Here is a 19,240-nt window from a genome sequence, read left to right as displayed (position 1 = left end):
TGAACTTCCTCTGGACCCGCTTCATTGGAAAGGGGATATATTTGATGTGTGTGTTCCCTTTCATGGTGAGTCATTCATTTGAGTTCAGTGAAAGATGCAGTCAGGTATAATTCTGTTTTTTTCCTCTTCCACTGCACATTATTACTGTCCCACACTCCATTATCCAAATCAACTCTTATATGTTTTCTTTGCAACATAGATTTACAGTCGCACACACTCTGGCTCCAGCAGAAAAGATTGAAAAGGTCAGTGCTCTCAGGAAGCGCTGTTCCTGCTGATGAAAGTGAAGTGGCAGCAGATGGACTGACCTGTCAGGAGCTCGGTCCTTCAGCACCAGATGATTTGGAATTGATGGGAGGTCCACTCTTCATTTAGTAGTTATTTGCTGTAAACCACACAAATTTGTTTTCTCTGGAGTTTTATTGTCCTCTTTTTTTCTTAGTGTTCATATTGTTTTTCATCTCCTAATTGATGCATTGAATGGAAACATGACTGTGTGTTTTAAGATTGTTAAACAGATTGTTAAACTGGGCTTTTGGCATCAGTCCTGTTCGTCCAAAATCTAGTGAAAGCCTGCAAGTTACTCATAATACACCAACTATCAAGCTGTCCCAAACAAATTTTGGGATTTATATGGATTTAGATTTCATTTTGCATGAGGATAAAGATAAGAGTGAGGAGGATGTGCTTAAGTCTCAGTATCACAAAACAATTACAGCTGAAAGTTATAGCATGTTCAAAATACCACACAAAATAAAATAATAGGAACCTCTTGGTAATAACCACTCGTAGTGTATGCATGTCACAGGTGTCAAACATGCGGCCCGGGGGCCAAATCCAGCCCGCCAAAGGGTCCGGTCCGGCCTGCAGGATGAATTTGTGAAATGCAAAAATTACACTAAAATATTAACAATCCTTTTAGTTCAGGTTCCACATTCAGACCAATTCAATCTCAAATGGGTCAGATCAGTAAAATACGATCATAATATCATCAAAATAATGACAACTCCAAATGTTTCTCTTTGTAAATGTAAATATTTTCATGTATTTACACTAAAACATAGTATAATTTTGCAAAAAAATGTGAATAACCTGAAATGTCTTAAGAGAAGCAAGTACAATTTTAACAATATTCAGCCTGTTACTCAATGTTTTGTGTATTTGTAGATCCACTGTGATCTGTAAGTTATGATGTACATGTGTAAATGATAAACTGAGGCTTAATATTGTCAAAATAACACTTATTTTTTCAGTTTGTTCATGTTATTCACATCTTTTGAAAGGATAGTTTGTACATGGATACCTTTTCATTATGTAAATTTACTTTTTTTCGCTCTAAAACATAGAGAAAAGTTTGGAGTTGACATTATTTATATATTATTATGTTATTATTTTAGTGGTCCGGCCCATTTCAGATCAAATTTAGCTGAATGTGGCCTGTGAACTAAAATGAGTTTGACACCCCTGATGTATGTGTATGGTCTTTGTGACTATTACTATCAAAATAAAAACATAAATGCTTAAAAATGAGACTGATCTCATGAAATCGTGTTGTATGCAACGCCAGTTCTTATGACATTTGGCGTGCTATACGTATGCATTTTCATCCTTTCGCGAGTTATGCAACGCCATTTGATTGCGTGTCAATTTACGCCAAGATCTCCAGTTCACATATCTGTAACCGCTAAACCTATACCCTAACCCTCAGTGCGTGGTATTTGACACAGTGTGACCATACACGCAGAAAGCTTATAATGCATACAGATAACACACCAATTAAAAATGGTGTGTATATTTACGCAATTTCATGATATCACATTAAAGACAAATGTTTCACTTAATGAATTGTCTATGTTGTGAACTTCAATGGTAATTAACATCGTTGCGTACCTTAATCAACGTATAAATCTGTGATAGGTTTTAACAAGAGACATTTGTTAACAATTTTAACAATTCTTATTAGTGTATAAATTAATGATTAGTTAACAGTTATTACTCTAAATAATGATGACGTTACAGGTAATTCAATAATGTCTATAGTGTCAACATTAAACTCAAATAATCAAATAACATATAGATAAATCATTATTCAGTTACTGTGTGATTAGTTAACGGATGGATTGAGTTATGAGTTTACTGTTAAATAATGCTTTTTACTGCATTACCTATGATAAATTAACATACTTTTATTGTAGTATGCAATTACAATTACAGTAACCTCCACTTTTTCCAGTTGTCTTGTCGAATGCTTTACAGATATTTCATTTGTCATTGAAAATTATGGGCAAAATATTTTTTTGCAGGTGATTTTCCACTGCTATACCTCATCTGTCCACTGGGGGCATTGGTGATAGAGCTGAGCGGTATCCAGTTGTGGTGTCCAGTTCTTTTAAAGCTGCATATAAGTGGAAATCAATGGTAAAAGATGCAATGAGTTTGGAAATATTTCTTTTACAGCTCTGTCCTGCAGACTGAATGTAAATATAAATGACTTTATGCTGAAAAGAAAAGCTGCATCTGAACATACTAACAGTCCATATTAGAGCTGCACAGTATATGGTGTGAGCATCGTCATCGCAATGTAAGTGTGCGCAATAGTCACATCGCAGGTCCTGCAATGTAGGAGGTAAATGAACTCGTTCCTGTCTAATTTCAACCTGGGTACCTGACCCACACTGCGCACAGCAGTGCGCACCAATCACAATCGTTCTTAATCAGTTTGCCGAAGCAGACCACGCCCCTGCACATGGAGTGAGTCGCTGGTAACAACATAGAAAAATGAGCAACGAACAAGAGAAAATCACCAAAAACAAAGACTCGGTGCCAAAAAGAAAAGCAACGTCAGTTATTGTTGGGATTCTATACTGACAGTCAATAGAAACTTTGAGGTAGAAATGTCTGCATATTTCTACTTGTAGGGGGGTTGGAATTATTCATTGTGGATTTATTGATGACTTAGTGCTCGGGTAGTTGAGATAATGATGAGTTGTCATGTTGTCACGGTTCATTGCACATGGGTTGGTCTCTTTGTAAAAGTGGACCAAATACACATTGAACAATACTCAGTGGGTATCTGCACAATTTGAGGATTGGTTTGGAAGGCCTATCCAAAGGGCCAAAAAAGGCCACCATTGTTAGTCCAGTGAACGGCATCATGCCACGTCTATCACATGGACAACGTCTCCGGGCACTGGGTATGGTGGAGGCCAGTTTCAGCTACAGTGATATAACCAGGCCTATGTATGGGCTGTTCCCAACCCACAATCAGAAACCTGGTTGAACGCCACAACACCACAGGCTCTGCTGACCATAGACCGCGTCCAGGTAAGGGCGAGAGAGAGTGACAACTCCCCACCTGGACCGCTACTGTTGTGACTTTGTGTTTGGCAGGTGCCATTTTCTTTTCTTAAGTTTTTTGTTTTGAAATTATTCTTGAAACTTTAGATTTTTGTTTCTGTATGCCAATATCCTAAACAAATGATTCATATGAAAAAAATTCCAGTTTAGGGTTTCAAAATAAAAATTACGTCGAAAAATATGGTCTCAAAGTTTTCATTGACTGTGAGTGTACTTAAAAATCTGACTCCAATTCTCCATCCCCTGAGTTGGTTACATTGGTTATTACCTTGATCATAAAACAGACCTGAAACAGGATTTAAGAATAACAATGAATCAGTCATTTAATGAACATTAATCAAACGCAATTAATTAATCACATAGATCTGTGGTCTCCCAAGGTTACAGAGAATTAGTTTTCCAGGCCCACAGACATAAAGTCTCCAAACATAGAACCCATCTCTGTTTCCCTGTCCTCAAGATTCCAGAGAAACCTTTTTTGTCATCCTTTATAGCAGGGGTGTCAAATTCATTTTAGTTCAGGGGCCACATTCAGATAAATTTGATCTGAAATGGGCCGGGCCACTAAAATAATAACATAATAATATATAAATAATGTCAACTCCAAACTTTTCTCTATGTTTTAGAGCGAAAAAAAAAAGTAAATTTACATAATGAAAAGGTATCCATGTACAAACTGTCCTTTCAAAAGATGTGAATAACATGAACAAACTGAAAAAATAAGTGTTATTTTAACAATATTCTGCCTCAGTTTATCATTTACACATGTACATTATAACTTACAGATCACAGTGGATCTACAAATACACAGAACATTGAGTAACAGGTAGAATATTATTAAAATTGTACTTGCTTCACTTAAGACATTTCAGGTTCATATTTGTTCAGGTTATTCACATTTTTGCAAAATTATACCTTGTTTTAGTGTAAATACATGAAAATATTTACATTTACAAAGAGAAACATTTGGATTTGTCATTATTTTGATGTTATTATGATAGTATTTTACTGATCTGACCCACTTGAGATTGAATTGGTCTGAATGTGGAACCTGAACTAAAAGGATTGTTAATATTTTAGTGTAATTTTTGCATTTTACAAATTCATCCAGTGGGCCAGACCGGACCCTTTGGCGGGCCGGATTTGGCCCCCGGGCCGCATGTTTGACACCTGTGCTTTATAGTCATACATGGGGTGTCGTCTCTTTTTGGCCTCAACCAATAACATGGCGCCTCCCCACCTTACAGCTATCACCCCCTGTCCTTACCCCACAGACCTCTTAAATTTTTCTCCTTATGGCTAATAAAACAACAAACACTCCACACTCCTAAAAACTAAACTAACCCATCTGTGTCCCTTTGTCTGTGTTTTACATTCCACCTTTTTAAGCTTGTTACCTTCTAACACAACTTAGAGCAAATCAGCAAAATACAGAAATTACAACTATTATATAACTGCTGTATTACATTCCAATTACAAAACATAGTTATTGTGATTATAACATATTGCATTCTAATTATATAATTCTTAGGCTTTTATATGTTCTTCAACTGTATAATTCTAACATTATCTGTAATTATTTCGGCTACAAGAAAGATGATACTAAAACATGTTCTGTGTCGACAGTGCCTTACACCTGTCACCACAATGAGAGGAAACACAACTAACTTGTTTGACCATTTACGTCAGCACCACACAGCTGTTACATCCTCCTGAGCACTTTTTCATATTGCAATATATATATATATATACAGGGTGGGGAAGCAAAATTTACAATGAACATTTAGTTGTTTTTTCTCAGCAGGCACTACGTCAATTGTTTTGAAACCAAACATATATTGATGTCATAATCATACCTAACACTATTATCCATACCTTTTCAGAAACTTTTGCCCATATGAGTAATCAGGAAAGCAAACGTCAAAGAGTGTGTGATTTGCTGAATGCACTCGTCACACCAAAGGAGATTTCAAAAATAGTTGGAGTGTCCATAAAGACTGTTTAGAATGGAAAGAAGAGAATGACTATGAGCAAAACTATTACGAGAAAGTCTGGAAGATACTATTAAAGAAGAATGGGAGAAGCTGTCACCCGAATATTTGAGGAACACTTGCGCAAGTTTCAGGAAGCGTGTGAAGGCAGTTATTGAGAAAGAAGGAGGACACATAGAATAAAAACATTTTCTATTATGTACATTTTCTTGTGGCAAATAAATTCTCATGACTTTCAATAAACTAATTGGTCATACACTGTCTTTCAATCCCTGTCTCAAAATATTGTAAATTTTGCTTCCCCAGCCTGTATATATATCGCAGGGTTAAAAAAAATCGCAATGTCAGTTTTTGTCAACATCGTGCAGCCCTAGTCCATATGCAAATCTATGTCCTTGCTTTGGTCGCACATCACTTTCATTACACATGCACAGCGATCCGAACACTGCTGAGTTATCGGTAGTGTCATGTGCTTATCATCAACTTCAGAGGTAAATTTCAATCCATTGCGGTTATAATTGAAACCTAAAGGTTATCACCTCTTTTAGCTGAGAGCTAAATGAAAAGGCGGACGCTGTTTGCAGCAGCGGGGAGTGACAACACACAGCTGTACGGTACAAGACCGAGGCTGCGCTCCTCATGCTGAACAGATAGCGCTTAAAATAATGTTCTCCAACCATTTACCGACTGTGTCTCGTCTAAAGGCATCCAACAGCCCTCATCAAAATGTGTGAGTGGGAGATGAAACATAAGGATGCTAATGGCTTATTGATGATGTAATCCTGAAGGGGCCTATTGAAGATGTGACGGTTCACCACAGGGGGACAGACAGCCGGGGAGATAGTGAGACTTTAACCTTGATGTGCTAATGAATGTGGACACGAGGGCAGGGCAACCGGGAGCACGTTTCCTGCTTGATAACATCATACTGACCTTCCTAATATTTCCACCACCGGGTTTCGGGGAGAAAGCGCTGGATGAGTCGCTGCCATCAGACACATGGCGCCATTTATTTTTCAAAACACTGAAAATCTGTTTGTTTTCTCAGGCAGGACCCATGGGATGACTTGTTGATCTCCATCACAGAAAGCATTTGTTCATGCAAATCAATTCTTTTGAAGATGTGGCAGCTGAAGGTGGTGCCAGTTTGACACATGGCATGAAATGGGCAAAACGGAGCCTCGAAGGGACCGAAACGGAGTCACTGGAGCCCGTTTGAACAGTAATCCATCCAGTTTAGTTTGTTCAAATTCTGGCAGGCAATTGTAAATGCATTTGTAAATATTACAAACGTGAGACTGTGCTGGTAATGTCGTCTGTTGGCGATCCAGATCTGCCACTGCTGAAGCTCAGGAGTTGTAAGCAGTACCACTGGCTGAGAAATGGGAACGTAAACAAAGATGAAAAGTAGTGCTTGGCTTCTGCTCATACTTTCATCACTGTCCAGCATGAATGTTCCTGTTCCCCCACATTCACATTTTCACAATTCAAATATTTTCAGAGAAACTACAGAAACTGAGCCACATTCAGACTGAGAAAAGGTCACGTGTTGAATAAAAAAACATATCTGTCTCCTTTCACTTGGCAAAAGCCTCAACAAAGAAGAAGGAAAGCTTATGTTCAACACACTGCACAGTATGTCAGTCAAGATGGTTCAGGTAATGGCTATTTTGATACAGTATGGTATTTTACAGCATGTACTTATTTTTTTAATTGTTATTTATTTGCACATCATAAACAGCAAGAGAAAAAAAAACAAAAAAACAACATTCAAACAAGTAACATCATTGTGCAGGAGAGGATAGAAACCAAAAAAGGCTTATGTGAATACCTTCCTGGAAATAAACAATACGCAGGAAGAAGAAAGGAAAAGAAAAAAAATAACATTATAACAGGTTCCATACCTCTGTAATTGGATTACTTTTCATCCTCCTCTTTTCTCTTCTTCTAAACTGTGCAGTTAAGGGCTTGGAAGGCCTTTTCATGGTGATAAACTCTCCAGTCTTTACCTGAATGCTTACACCTGTCTGACATCGTCTGTCCTTTAGCTCCACTCTGTCTCTGTCACTCAGGCACACACGGTGTGCAAAAAAAAAAAAAGACCCCACGAATCACTAAAGGCAGCCATACACTGTGCAATTATTTCGATCGTTGCACGCAGCTCCATCTCAAACTGTGCGAATCAGTCATACAGTCAGGCTCACGATTCCTGTTCTCACACTGTACGGACCGACGCTCGTATGCGACCTGACTGCTCACACTGTAGGACCATACACCACAGGACGCACGACACGTTTGAGTGTTGTATCCGGAAATACAACGTTAAAATACCAAGGAATCCAAAAGTGCATATAGACGATTGTGCATTGGCATGAGTCACGAAATAGTAGTGCTAAACAAAAACCAACGAGCTGCTTTGGTAATATGTGCCATTATCTCCAGGGAATCAAAAAAGAAGAAAAGACAATGATGTGTTTGGTGCAGGCATTGGTTGTCCAGACGTGGACTGTATGGGCTGTCATCCAGGAACTAGAGGTAAGCTGCAACAGCCAAACTGCACTAGGACAATAGCCAGCTACTGTTAGCTTGTACGCTACTGTACGCGTCTGTGTTCGCGCATGCACAGTGTGAGAATTTGAGGCGCATCGGTTCGTGGCACTGCTTTGACAGTACGATACGCTCACGAGGAGCGAGCAGGATTTCGAACAGCTCTTTTCCTTGCAAACACACGATTGCTGGTCGTGAGGTGGTCATGAGGTGCTAATCACTTCTCTTTACCCCATGTACACTGCACGAAGCACGACACACGATTAGAGATCCCAGAAAGAGTCGCACGAGTGAGAAATCGTCTCTAAACTTGCACAGTGTAAGGCCGCCTTAAAGTAAATCCCAGACAGGACTGTGCTGCTTTGTCCCAGCTTTAGTCTGTATGTTCCAGGTAGAGTGGGGACCAGAAGACGACTGGAAACCACAAGTAACCAGACATGACAGACTGTGAAGTGCTGTATGGTGCCGCTAGCTATAATTGCTCATTTTGATATCAATCCGACATTGACAAAGACGAAAATGAAGGGAATTTTATACATAACTTTTATACGTTTTAGTTAGTTTTGTAACCTCACAATACAGTTTCAGTTATCGTTTTTTTTCTTTTAATTAGAGTTTTTATTTCAGTTAACGAAAATGTTTTTTCAATTTTAGTTTTCGTCATTTCGTTCATTTTTGTTAACGATTATAACCTTGGTGCATATAAATACACCAAATCTGATTATTCCAACTATCTGATTACTCCCAGTTCTCAGATTTTTACGGTCATGTAAACAGGCTCGTTGATGTGATAGCAGATTGTTGCACTGCCCCCAGCTGGACAAAAATCAAAGCAAATATGAGACAGGAACTGGTTTTGGAACTGGGACGGGGCCTTTCCACATGGTGATAGTGCAGATCCTCCTGTCAGTGAGCCAGCAGGCGCTGGTGTTGGTATGATACTAGTGGTGTCACTAGTCACTAGTGGATGAGGATGTGATGCTTGTGCAAACAGGAAGTGGCAGTGGATTGTTTGTGTAAATAAAAACTGTCAGGAAGCTGATTACCGAGAGATGGGGGAGGAGAGTCTGGGCAGCAGGCCTCTACCTGGGCCATGAATATTTGATTCCCTCTATTGTTCAGGAAAAAATATTCATGAAATCAGGAGGGCTTCACTTCACTTGCCTCCTCTCCCTCCTCAGTTTTTCTGACCGTCGTTCTCTTCTCTCTCTTTCTTCTCCCATCTTCTTCACCTCTTGCCTCCCCTCCCCCACTCACATCTCTCTCTCTCTCTCTCTTGCTTTCCCTTTACATCTTGGCCCGACTCCAATCTCCTCTCCAATAATTGCCTCATCCAAAAGTTTCCGGAGCGGAGTGGAGGAGCTTTGTGCGCTCTTTTGTGTACTGACGACACTGATTGTTCGCAAATGAGCTGGCAGCAGATTCATTCAGGAGGAGGTGATAAGGAGGTGCTGTCAGGGGCCAGAGGACAAGAGGAGAGGAGATAGGAGGGAGGAGGAGGAGGAGGAAGAGAGCGGGAACGACACAGATAGAGCCAACCGAGGAAAGTAAAGCAGCGAAAGTAAAAATGTGGAGAGAGCGAAAAGGCAGACAAGAAATGGAATGTTGGAGCCAGAGCAGTGCTTACATTTAGAAAGACATGAATAATCAAGATGAATTCTCCAGGCAGCGCTAATCACACTGCTAACGAAACCCATCTTATCCAGGAAAATGTCTATATGTCAGTAAGTCCTCAATCCTTACTTTTGTTTACCGCTCAGGTGCTGATCTGTTTGTTTAATGAACTGATGTTGACCGGAAATTGGACTTCGAAGCTGTCACTTCTCTAAGAATGGTTTTGACACATGTTGAAGGCCACATCTGGACTGCTGTATAAAATAATTCTTCTTAAGCAAAGATACTTCTCTTTAGATCTAATGTCATGTATTTGTTAATGTTGTTCCATCTGAGTTGCCATGGTAATGCTACACATTCTCTACATCCACATAACCAGAAGAACAAGAACAAGAAGATTTCCCCCTCTCCACTTAAAAAAAAAAAACATGTACAGACGCGATCGCTTTTGGAAAACTCTGTGTTTACACGGCCCCGTATATCTACATCATCAAGAGCATTCCAGGTCTATAAATGGCAGTATAGTGAGATGATCAAGCACCAATAACCAATCAGAATCCTGAAAAGAATCACAACAAAACATTACATCCACTATGAACCTATGGAGATGTCTTTCCTGGTCTGAGATATAACCAATACAATGCAGATGGATGAGCCGACTTTTTTTTACAATCACAAGCTACTTTTCTGATGTGACCGAGGGGATGAAAAAGGGTTTGAACTCTGAGTTGAACTGTGTTAGTTCTGTAGCCGTTAACAGCTGCGTCTGTTCTTAAAAAGGTTATTATTGCTAATGAAAACTAACAAAATGACGAAAACTAAAACTGTAAAAACATTTTTGTTAACTGAAATAAATAAAAGCTATAATTAAATGAAAAAATGATAACTAACTAAAACTGTATTGTGTGCTTACAAAACTAAAAAGGTTTTAAAAATTATGAATAAAATTCCCTTTGTTTTCGTCTTTGTCAGTGTTGGACTGATACAAAAGTGATTTATTTCACTCTAGCAATTTTAGCTAGCGGCACCAAACGGTACTTCACGGTCCATCACTTCTCGTCACTCGTGGTTTACAGTCATCTTCTTGTCCCCACTCTACTTGGAAACATGGAGACTAAAGTTGGGAGAAAGCAGCAGAGTCCTGTATGGGATTTATTTGAATACGACGGCGAAGAAGATAAAAGATACGACAAAACTGAAATAAATACTAAAACTAAGCATTGAGGAAAAAAAATGAAAACTAAAAAAAAAACAAAAAACTAGCAAACCTGCTCGAAAAACTAATTAAAACTAACTGAATCAGAGGGAAAAAAAAGTCAAAACCAAATAAAACTAAACTATAATGAAAAATCTAAAACGATTATAACCTTGGTTCTTAATCATGTTTTGTCTGTAGTTCATGAAGACCACTGTGCACGGACGTGAACGATGACTTCATTTATCTTCTACTAAACTGGACAGAACAGATAAAGGACAAACAAATAAAATAAACAAAATATGAAGTATGACAATGTGGAAACACCTCATATTTCTAGTAAATACACGGAGACCCTATTAAGCAGATGTATTGGGCGCTAATTAGCTAATATGCTAACATTCGCTATTGAACTTTCTTATTTTGTCATTTAATATTTGTGACTTAACTTATCAGCTCCATACTCTTCCTCTAAACTGGATCATCACATGTGAACTTAGTGAAGTATTTCCTTCGTCCAATGTTGCGTTTCCCTCTATTTACAATGTGAAAACGGAGATTTGCTGAAATCTCCACTTTGGCTGGAGTTTTTAGAAACCTTCGTTTACTGCACACATGCCTGTCGTTGTTGTGTAAATGATAGGCACAAACACAGACAAAAATCTCTGTTTACAAAATCCCCGGCTATGTGTAAATGACCCCTGTGTTGCCATGGTAATGCCACGCGATATACTACAAACAAAAAGTTAAGGATATTTCTTTTCTTTTTTTTGGTCATTTTTTTGTCATTTTTGCCATTTGTAAATAAAACTATGCCTGGACATCCCTGCTAAGACTGTTGCCCCCGCAACCCAGCCCCGGATAAGCGGTGTATAATGGATGGATGGATGGATGGATGGATAGACTATGCCTGGACATTAAAAAAATGTGTTTCATTTCAATTCACACACAAAAAAGTAAAAAAGTGCTGTGCAAGAATCCCAACTGAAAAAAATAGCCCAAAAATTAAAAATATCCTTAATTTTTTGTTTGCAGTGTAGATGCAGCAATATACACACCCTATACATCCAGAAGAATGTCAGCTGAAAGCTCAACAAGACCAATTTTTGTAAAACAGAACAAAATTCAGGTACTTACAGAGCAAAAGTTAAAAAAAAAAAAAAGAAAGATCTATCTGGAATAGCCTGTGAGAACAAGTATGTTTTAAGTAAAAATGTGAACGTTTCTAAGTCTACAGAGGAGGATGAGAGTTTCAGTCACTTATAGACACACAGTAGACTTTTAGAAATACATTCAATACTGAAGTGGCAGCTAAAGCACAGACACCAGGACATAAATGATATGTTCAGTGTGTGGTGTACATTCACAGTAGTGTAATCTGAAATGAATAAAAAGCATGGTCCACTTTTTACAAGTCATTAAAACATAGAAAAGGTTTCACTCTTAACTAATGAAAGGTGATATTTAAAACCGCCTTAACTTTGGTTTGTTTGATCAAACACACTCTAGGATTATTACTGGTTTGATATTAATGTACTGTAGTAGATTTATGCCACTGAACAGAGTTTTCCCTACTTTTGTTTGTATCAGGTCTGACCCAGTTGGAATCAGTCACTACTTTCACTACCTGTGTTTCTCTGTTCGTTGACTAAAATTTAAAAAATTAATCGGGGGTGTCTACACTTCCAGTTACGCCGTCTGCTCACATGTATCCAGTCAGAACAACCTTTTAACGAGTGTGTGAGACTCCGTGGAACAGAAAAACACAAGCAACTGACCTTCGTCTTTCTTTTGTACTCAGGAGTGATTATAAAGTATAATTTAATGTCTCTCTCTCTTTTATTCTCGCTGACATTTGTGTGCACATACACACACCCACCCACACACACATACTTTGGTGCGGCTCCAAAAAGTGGGTTCAAAAGGAAAAAAAAAGCTTAAGCTATCTGAATAACAATTAACTGGTTTTCTTTCATCTTTCATTAATGTTGCCCTTGCATGTGCATTGCATTAATATGAATGCATGCTCTGTGGTATGCAGACTGTGTTATAGTGACTGGAATATGAGCGCAAACTGGAAATGTGCCTATCGTTCCGCTGTCAGGATAAGGAGGCTGTGAAGTCTAACTGCGAAACTATGTAAAGCTTCAATATTAATAGTAACTGTAGTCAAAAGTGTATGAGAACGCAATAGTTCATGGCTGTTCTGACTGTTGAAATGCCACTGAATATGAATAGGTAGTCGCTTTTCAGTTGACCCTCAAATTGCGCAAATATAACTTGCACATAAAAATTTACCTAATGGAAAAACGTCAATTTCGCTCAAAGTCTAATTTTTCGATTGAAAGTTTTTGCGCTATTAAGAGGGGGTCTTTCGGGTGTAGCGCAACTGGCATATCATGCAAAACTGCAATGGAAAGACCTTTTTTTGAAACTAGAGTCAGGTGAATTAAAAAAACGGATGTTGACGTACGTTACAACAAGCGAAGAAGAAGAAGAAGAAACATGTCGCGGTATGTGTGGACACAAAGGAATCCCAAAATTTTTAGCTTACCGGCCGACAGGCTGTAAACTATTGTCATCATGCGTCGTCCGTCGTCGTCGTCCGTTACAAAAATTTCAATCGTCTTCTTCTTCGAAACTACAACTCCGATTGACTTCAAACTTGGTATGCAGCTTCTTTATGATCATGTCAACAAAAGTTAGTGAAATTATTTGGATCTGGATGTGATACTGGATTTGGTGCGACTTTGAAAAATTTCCCCATTATAAGAGATAGGAAGTGGATCGATGCAATAACTCAGTAAATATAAATGATATCCAGTGTAAATTTCTACAGTCCAGCCCTGATGGGAAGATGACCAAATCATAATGTCCACATGCTGATCAGGATCTTCTTCTGGATCCGGGAACTTACGGAGAATTTAACATGGGCTCTTACGGGGAAAAAATTTCAATCGTCGTCTTCTCCCAAACTACAGTTCTGATTGACTTCAAACTTGGTATACAGCTTCTGTATGATGATGTCAACACAAGGTATTGAAATTATTGAAATTGAAATTGAAATTATTTCGATCCGGATCTGATTCTGGATTTGGTGCAGCTTTGAAAAATTTTCCCATTGTAAGAGATAGGAAGTAGATTGAATCAGTAAGTATCAATGATATCAAGTTGGAATTTTAGTTTTTTACAAATCTGATTGGAATATGACCAAAACATGGGCTATTTCTGTAATATAATAAATACACATAACTGGGTGATAATAAATGGCATCTGGATACATTTCCCAAAGCTTTTAATTTGGCCGGTAAGCTACAGGGCCATTGGTCCTATTTTTTTAATTTAGTACGAGATAGAGGGGTCATATATAATAATAATGAATATATCTGTAAATTAATACCATATTTACGTTCGTCGCTATGTTTATGGAATGACTTCTCATGTCATCTCGCGATCATAAATAAACAAATCATCGCATTTGTGATTTAATGGAAAAACCAACATTACACACTTGTTTTTTTTGACATTTAGTAAATATCGGTAAAGTTTTGCGCAGATGTCCAATGGAAAAGCCACTAGTGTTGTAATTTTTGGCCAAATGTTCTTCGGGTTTCAGGCTCTGCTGAAGACTTTTCAGTGTCGAAACACGCTGCCTTATACTCGAGTTCATAAAGGATTTTTATTTTTTTAATCAGCCTGCCACTGACTTTTTCCTGCCTGCTCTTTTATATTGTACATTTGTAGGATACCTGTTATTAGTCATTTTGGCAACCATTCAGCTTTTCATTTGATCCTGCCCTGTCCTTGATGAGCACCAGATTTTCGACATTCACTCATACCATTCTTTTTGGTACATGTTTTGTACTTTTGACCTAGTGCAGCACTCACTACACATTTCTTTCTACCCTCTGTCCTTGTCCTTACATTCTTTAAAGGGGAACTTTGGCTGATGATTCATGGAAGACTTCTATAGCAGGGGTTCAGAGGATAAGAATTACTGCAGAAAAAGGCATGTGGAGCAAATATGTATAGCCATGAGGAGTAATGCCAGAATGTCAGAAACTGAACAAATTAGTTCAGACAGGCAATGAAGTCAACCTTAGCCCACAATTCTAGTAACAGCCGTACCCATATCAGCTGTTAACCTTACCTAACCTCACTGCTTCGGCATGTTACACTTACACAGATCCAGAGGCCCTCTCACTCATTCACAGAGAGAGGAGAGGGCCTTGCCCACAGGGTGTTTTTATATTTGAAGTGGGTATTGACACAGTATTGTGGCATGAAATACTGTATCAGTTTGTCTATTATCACAGAGCCAATCAGTGCCCTCATTATATCATGTCTAGACTGTCATGTACATCCTGAAAAGTACCAAGGCAATCATATGGCAAATAGGTCAAACAGAAATCCAGCAGATGTTTAGCTCAGTCAGCAATGTATGGGACTGCAATGTGGAAGACCTGGATTCAGTTCTCAGTCGGAGTAGCTTTATTTTATTTATTTATTTATTTATTTTCATAAAGATTTTCAAACGCACAGCACTGGCCGGTAAATCCAACATTGATATAAATCAGCCACTAGGACAACGTTCAGAGTGCAGAATTCCACAGGACCACAGCACTAAACTGACACTGAACTGAAGTCACACAGCACACTGCCACACCTAACATGTAGCTCCGCCCACCTTCTCCAGCCTCCAGAGCAAAGAACACCATAAAACAACATATAGAGTATTTAGAAACAATAATTCCTATTCTATACTATATATTATCACTAATTTGTCGTTTCTTCCATCAGTTGCCATAGTACTATGGTAGTAAAATTCACAAGAGAATGCACTGAAGTGTACTAATGAGTAAAAAAAAATACAGAAACAAGAGGCGAATGAGTTCATGTAAGAGCATCCCTGATTGGCTCTAGTACAAATGCTAACTAACATTTGATGGGTCTGTAGACAAACTGATATTTTGTGTCATAGTACTGTGGCAGTTGCCATTGCCTTTTTTTTTTTTTTTTTTTTTTATTGATCTTTTTATGAGCAATGTAACAGTACATATAAAGGAGCAGAATTACAGTGCATTCATTATACATTGCCTTTTATATAATTTTCCCCCATGCCCAATCCAACCCCAAGGCCCTCCGAGAAGGGGCAACAGCAGAAACAAGAGCGTCATAACAGTCTCTGAGCAGTAGAAAATCAAATAAGTGCAAGGAGTGTCAAATCTGTGATGTACAAGAACATTAACTGAGCTAATGGAAACAGAAGAAAATAAAAATAAATATACAGTCTACTCTCGTTATACCGCCAACTTCCGTTCACGGCCAAATTGGCGGTATAGCGAAAATGGCGTTACAACGGGTTGCGTCCACAATGTGCATATCTTTACTATATGATGTCTACGCTGCCTCCGTTAACCCGTTCTAATTGCGTTTCTAAATAAATCTTGATTCTGTTATGTTGTAAGGGATCATTTAAAGTGGGGAAACATTTTAAGCATTATTATACTGTGTCGGGAAATGACACCCCATCATCTTGAGGCTTTGGTTTAATCCCACGTCCTCTTCCCGACATCCTGACCTACTGACTTATCTGCGATAAATGAACGGTGGCCGTTCCGTAGACCTACTCGTAGCTTGTCGCGATCAGCGTCTGGCGCATTTGTTTCAGTGCATTGTTAAAATTTATGTGTACTCGATGGCAATCACGCTGGCGGTATAACGGTCGGGAAATCAATGGTATAAGTGTTGTTTGTGCATGGAACTGGGCTGGCGGATGGCGATAGGTGGAAATGGCGGTATAACGGCGGGCGGTTTAACGAGAGTAGACTGTAAAAAAAAAAAAAAAAAAATTAAGTCATAGCTTGTAGATACCTGTGTTTACTTTCAAATATTAGACATTACCTAGATGTATCAAATGTGACAATAATTGGTAGACAGAACAAATTACGACAAAAAAGAACACCTACACAATAATAAAATAGAGTAGGGTGGAGGTGTGAGAGATCAATCTGAAGGCAGCGTTTGTAAAGATTGAAAGTAATCTAAAAAACATTGCCATTTATTAAAGAATTTAGTTGAGGTGCCTTGTAGTGAGAGGTGAATCTTTTCTAATTTAAGAAAAAACATAACATCTTTAAGCCAAAATGAAATAGATTATCATACAGAGACATTTTAAACTGGAATTTGACCCCCTCAACATGCTAAAAAAAACTCACCAAATTTGGCACATCACGTCCAGCAAAAGATTTTATGCAATATAACAGTTAACTCCATAGATGCCGAGATGTGCTCTCTAGCGCCACCTAGATTAAAAAAAAAAAAATAGCCCTAGTGGCCTGTAGGAATGTTGCAGAGACATGACATGAATGCTGAGATTTTTGGCTCATACACTGATACCCATGAGCTAACTCCAACAGGAAGTTACACTACTAGTCAAGAGTTTGGACTCACCTGGTTTTTCTTTATTTTCATGAATATTCACATAGTAGATCCTCACTGAAGGCATCAAAACTATGAATGAACACACATGGAATTAAGTAGTTAAAAAAAAGTGTGACATAACTCAAAGCATGTTTTATATTTTAGATTCTTCAACATAGCCACATTTTGCTTTTATTACTGCTTTGCACATTCTCTTGATGAGCTTCATGAGGCAGTCACCTAAAATGTTTTCCAACAGTCTTGAAGGAGTTCCCAGTGATGCTGAGCACTTGTTGGCCATCTGTGATCCATCTCATGTCATTTAAATGAGAAAGTGAGTCCAAACTTTTGGCTGGTTTTGTAGCAATTTGCCTTTCAAAGTAAAATTCTTGCATACAAACTTCCAGTAGGAATGTTGTGGAGGCATGAAACAAACGCTAAAACTTTTGTCTCATCCAGCCTGACAAATCATATTCTAACATCCATGAGTTAACTCCAACAGGAAGTTGCCAATTTGTCTTCCAAAGTAAAACATCAAAAATTATCTGGTCCAAGGGCAGTTGTTGTACTGGCTTCTAAATAGCACCAAAAGATAGAGTAGACTTTTATCAAAAAAGTTATTCACATCTTTGTTCAAGAAGGTTCAAGGTTGCCTTTATTGTCATTTGACAGTACAAAGTACACCAAACGAAATTCCATTCGAAGATTAGGGTCTTCAGCCACTGCTGCAGAGCGCCGCCACAAAACCCTTCCCTCGAAAAAAATTTGCGTTACAGTACAGAAGAAGATAATGCAAAACACAAATGTAAGACATCATACAGTTTTCACACAGTACACGTGGACACATGCTGGAATTTTTTCATGGATTTGAAGGGAATTGGGGGACAGCGTGAACATCAAGGCTGACAGCAGACGTGAAGGGGAGAGGGGGGGAAGGGGGGGATGCATGACCTGTGTAATAATAGTGGAATGTGTGTGCGAAGATAAGAGACTCCAGTGGGTTCACTCTGTCCATACAGTTAGTCCTTCAGTCTTTATCAGTTCTGATCAGTTCAGTCCACTGTTGTCTTGACCATGGAAGATGTTTTGACTGCAGTGGGGAGTAAGGAAAGAAAGAATGTGCTGCTTCCTCAGTTCTCAGGGGAATAATTTTGTCCGCGGGGGAAACTTGATTACTGCATAGATTTAGTATAACTTAATTTTGTTATACCTGGCCTCAGCATTCCTTAGCTCCTTCGTCTGGTAAAATCCCTACGCAATTCCTCGATGTTCTCCTTTAGTCCCGCAGATTGACAGAGCCCCTCCATGGTTGCCCTCAATCCCTCTGCGGACTGACCCGTGATGTAATCCAACTTCTTATACGAGTCCCCGGCCCGTCCAGTCAGGTCTCGCACACTCTCCTCCATCTGCTTCACCGCCCGTTGTAATTCCTTCACGTTATCACTCATCGCTCCGAAGTGCTTTCCAATTTCCACCGACAGCAGCGGGGTCTCTTTGCATGCTGCTGTCTTGCTGATTTTGCGATAGATCAGGACCATTCCCAAGCCAATCAGAAGGTGTCCCACCATCATAATTCCAAATAAGTATATGTCCTCTACATCCTCCACCGACAAGTCAGACAGACAGACCACCCTCCACTTGTCCCAAGTATCCCGGGTGTATCCGGCTGAAGCTGTCCCGTCAGGGCAGGCGGGTTCCCCAGGACCATTCTTCCTTGATGAAAAAATTGTGTCAATTTCGCTGAGTGACCAGTTGATCAATTCCATATTTGCTGTTCGAGAGCTCAATAAGCAGGGATTCAAAAGTAAAGTAAATCAGATGAGACACTGCAAGGCCAAGCAGACTGGGGGAGGCAGGAAAAAAGCAGCAGATAGCAGAGCTCAGAAAAACACGTCTGCTCTCTTCGAAGGACAAAGTCAGGAAAAAAAAACTACCCCAAAACTTTGTCATAACTATCTTTTTTAAAATTATTATTGTTTAATACTTTGTCTAATTTTATCAGTGCCATGTTCTAGTTGCTGATGCCTCTTCTGTTCTGTTCGATATGAGGGAAGGCATCTTGCTGCTGCTCTCCCTGCTTTAGGTTCTACACAAAATGGAAGGTCATACTGAT

Source organism: Sphaeramia orbicularis, chromosome 4 (assembly GCF_902148855.1).
Source record: "Sphaeramia orbicularis chromosome 4, fSphaOr1.1, whole genome shotgun sequence".
Classification (NCBI taxonomy): Eukaryota; Metazoa; Chordata; class Actinopteri; order Kurtiformes; family Apogonidae; genus Sphaeramia; species Sphaeramia orbicularis.
This window is presented reverse-complemented; position numbering follows the sequence as displayed.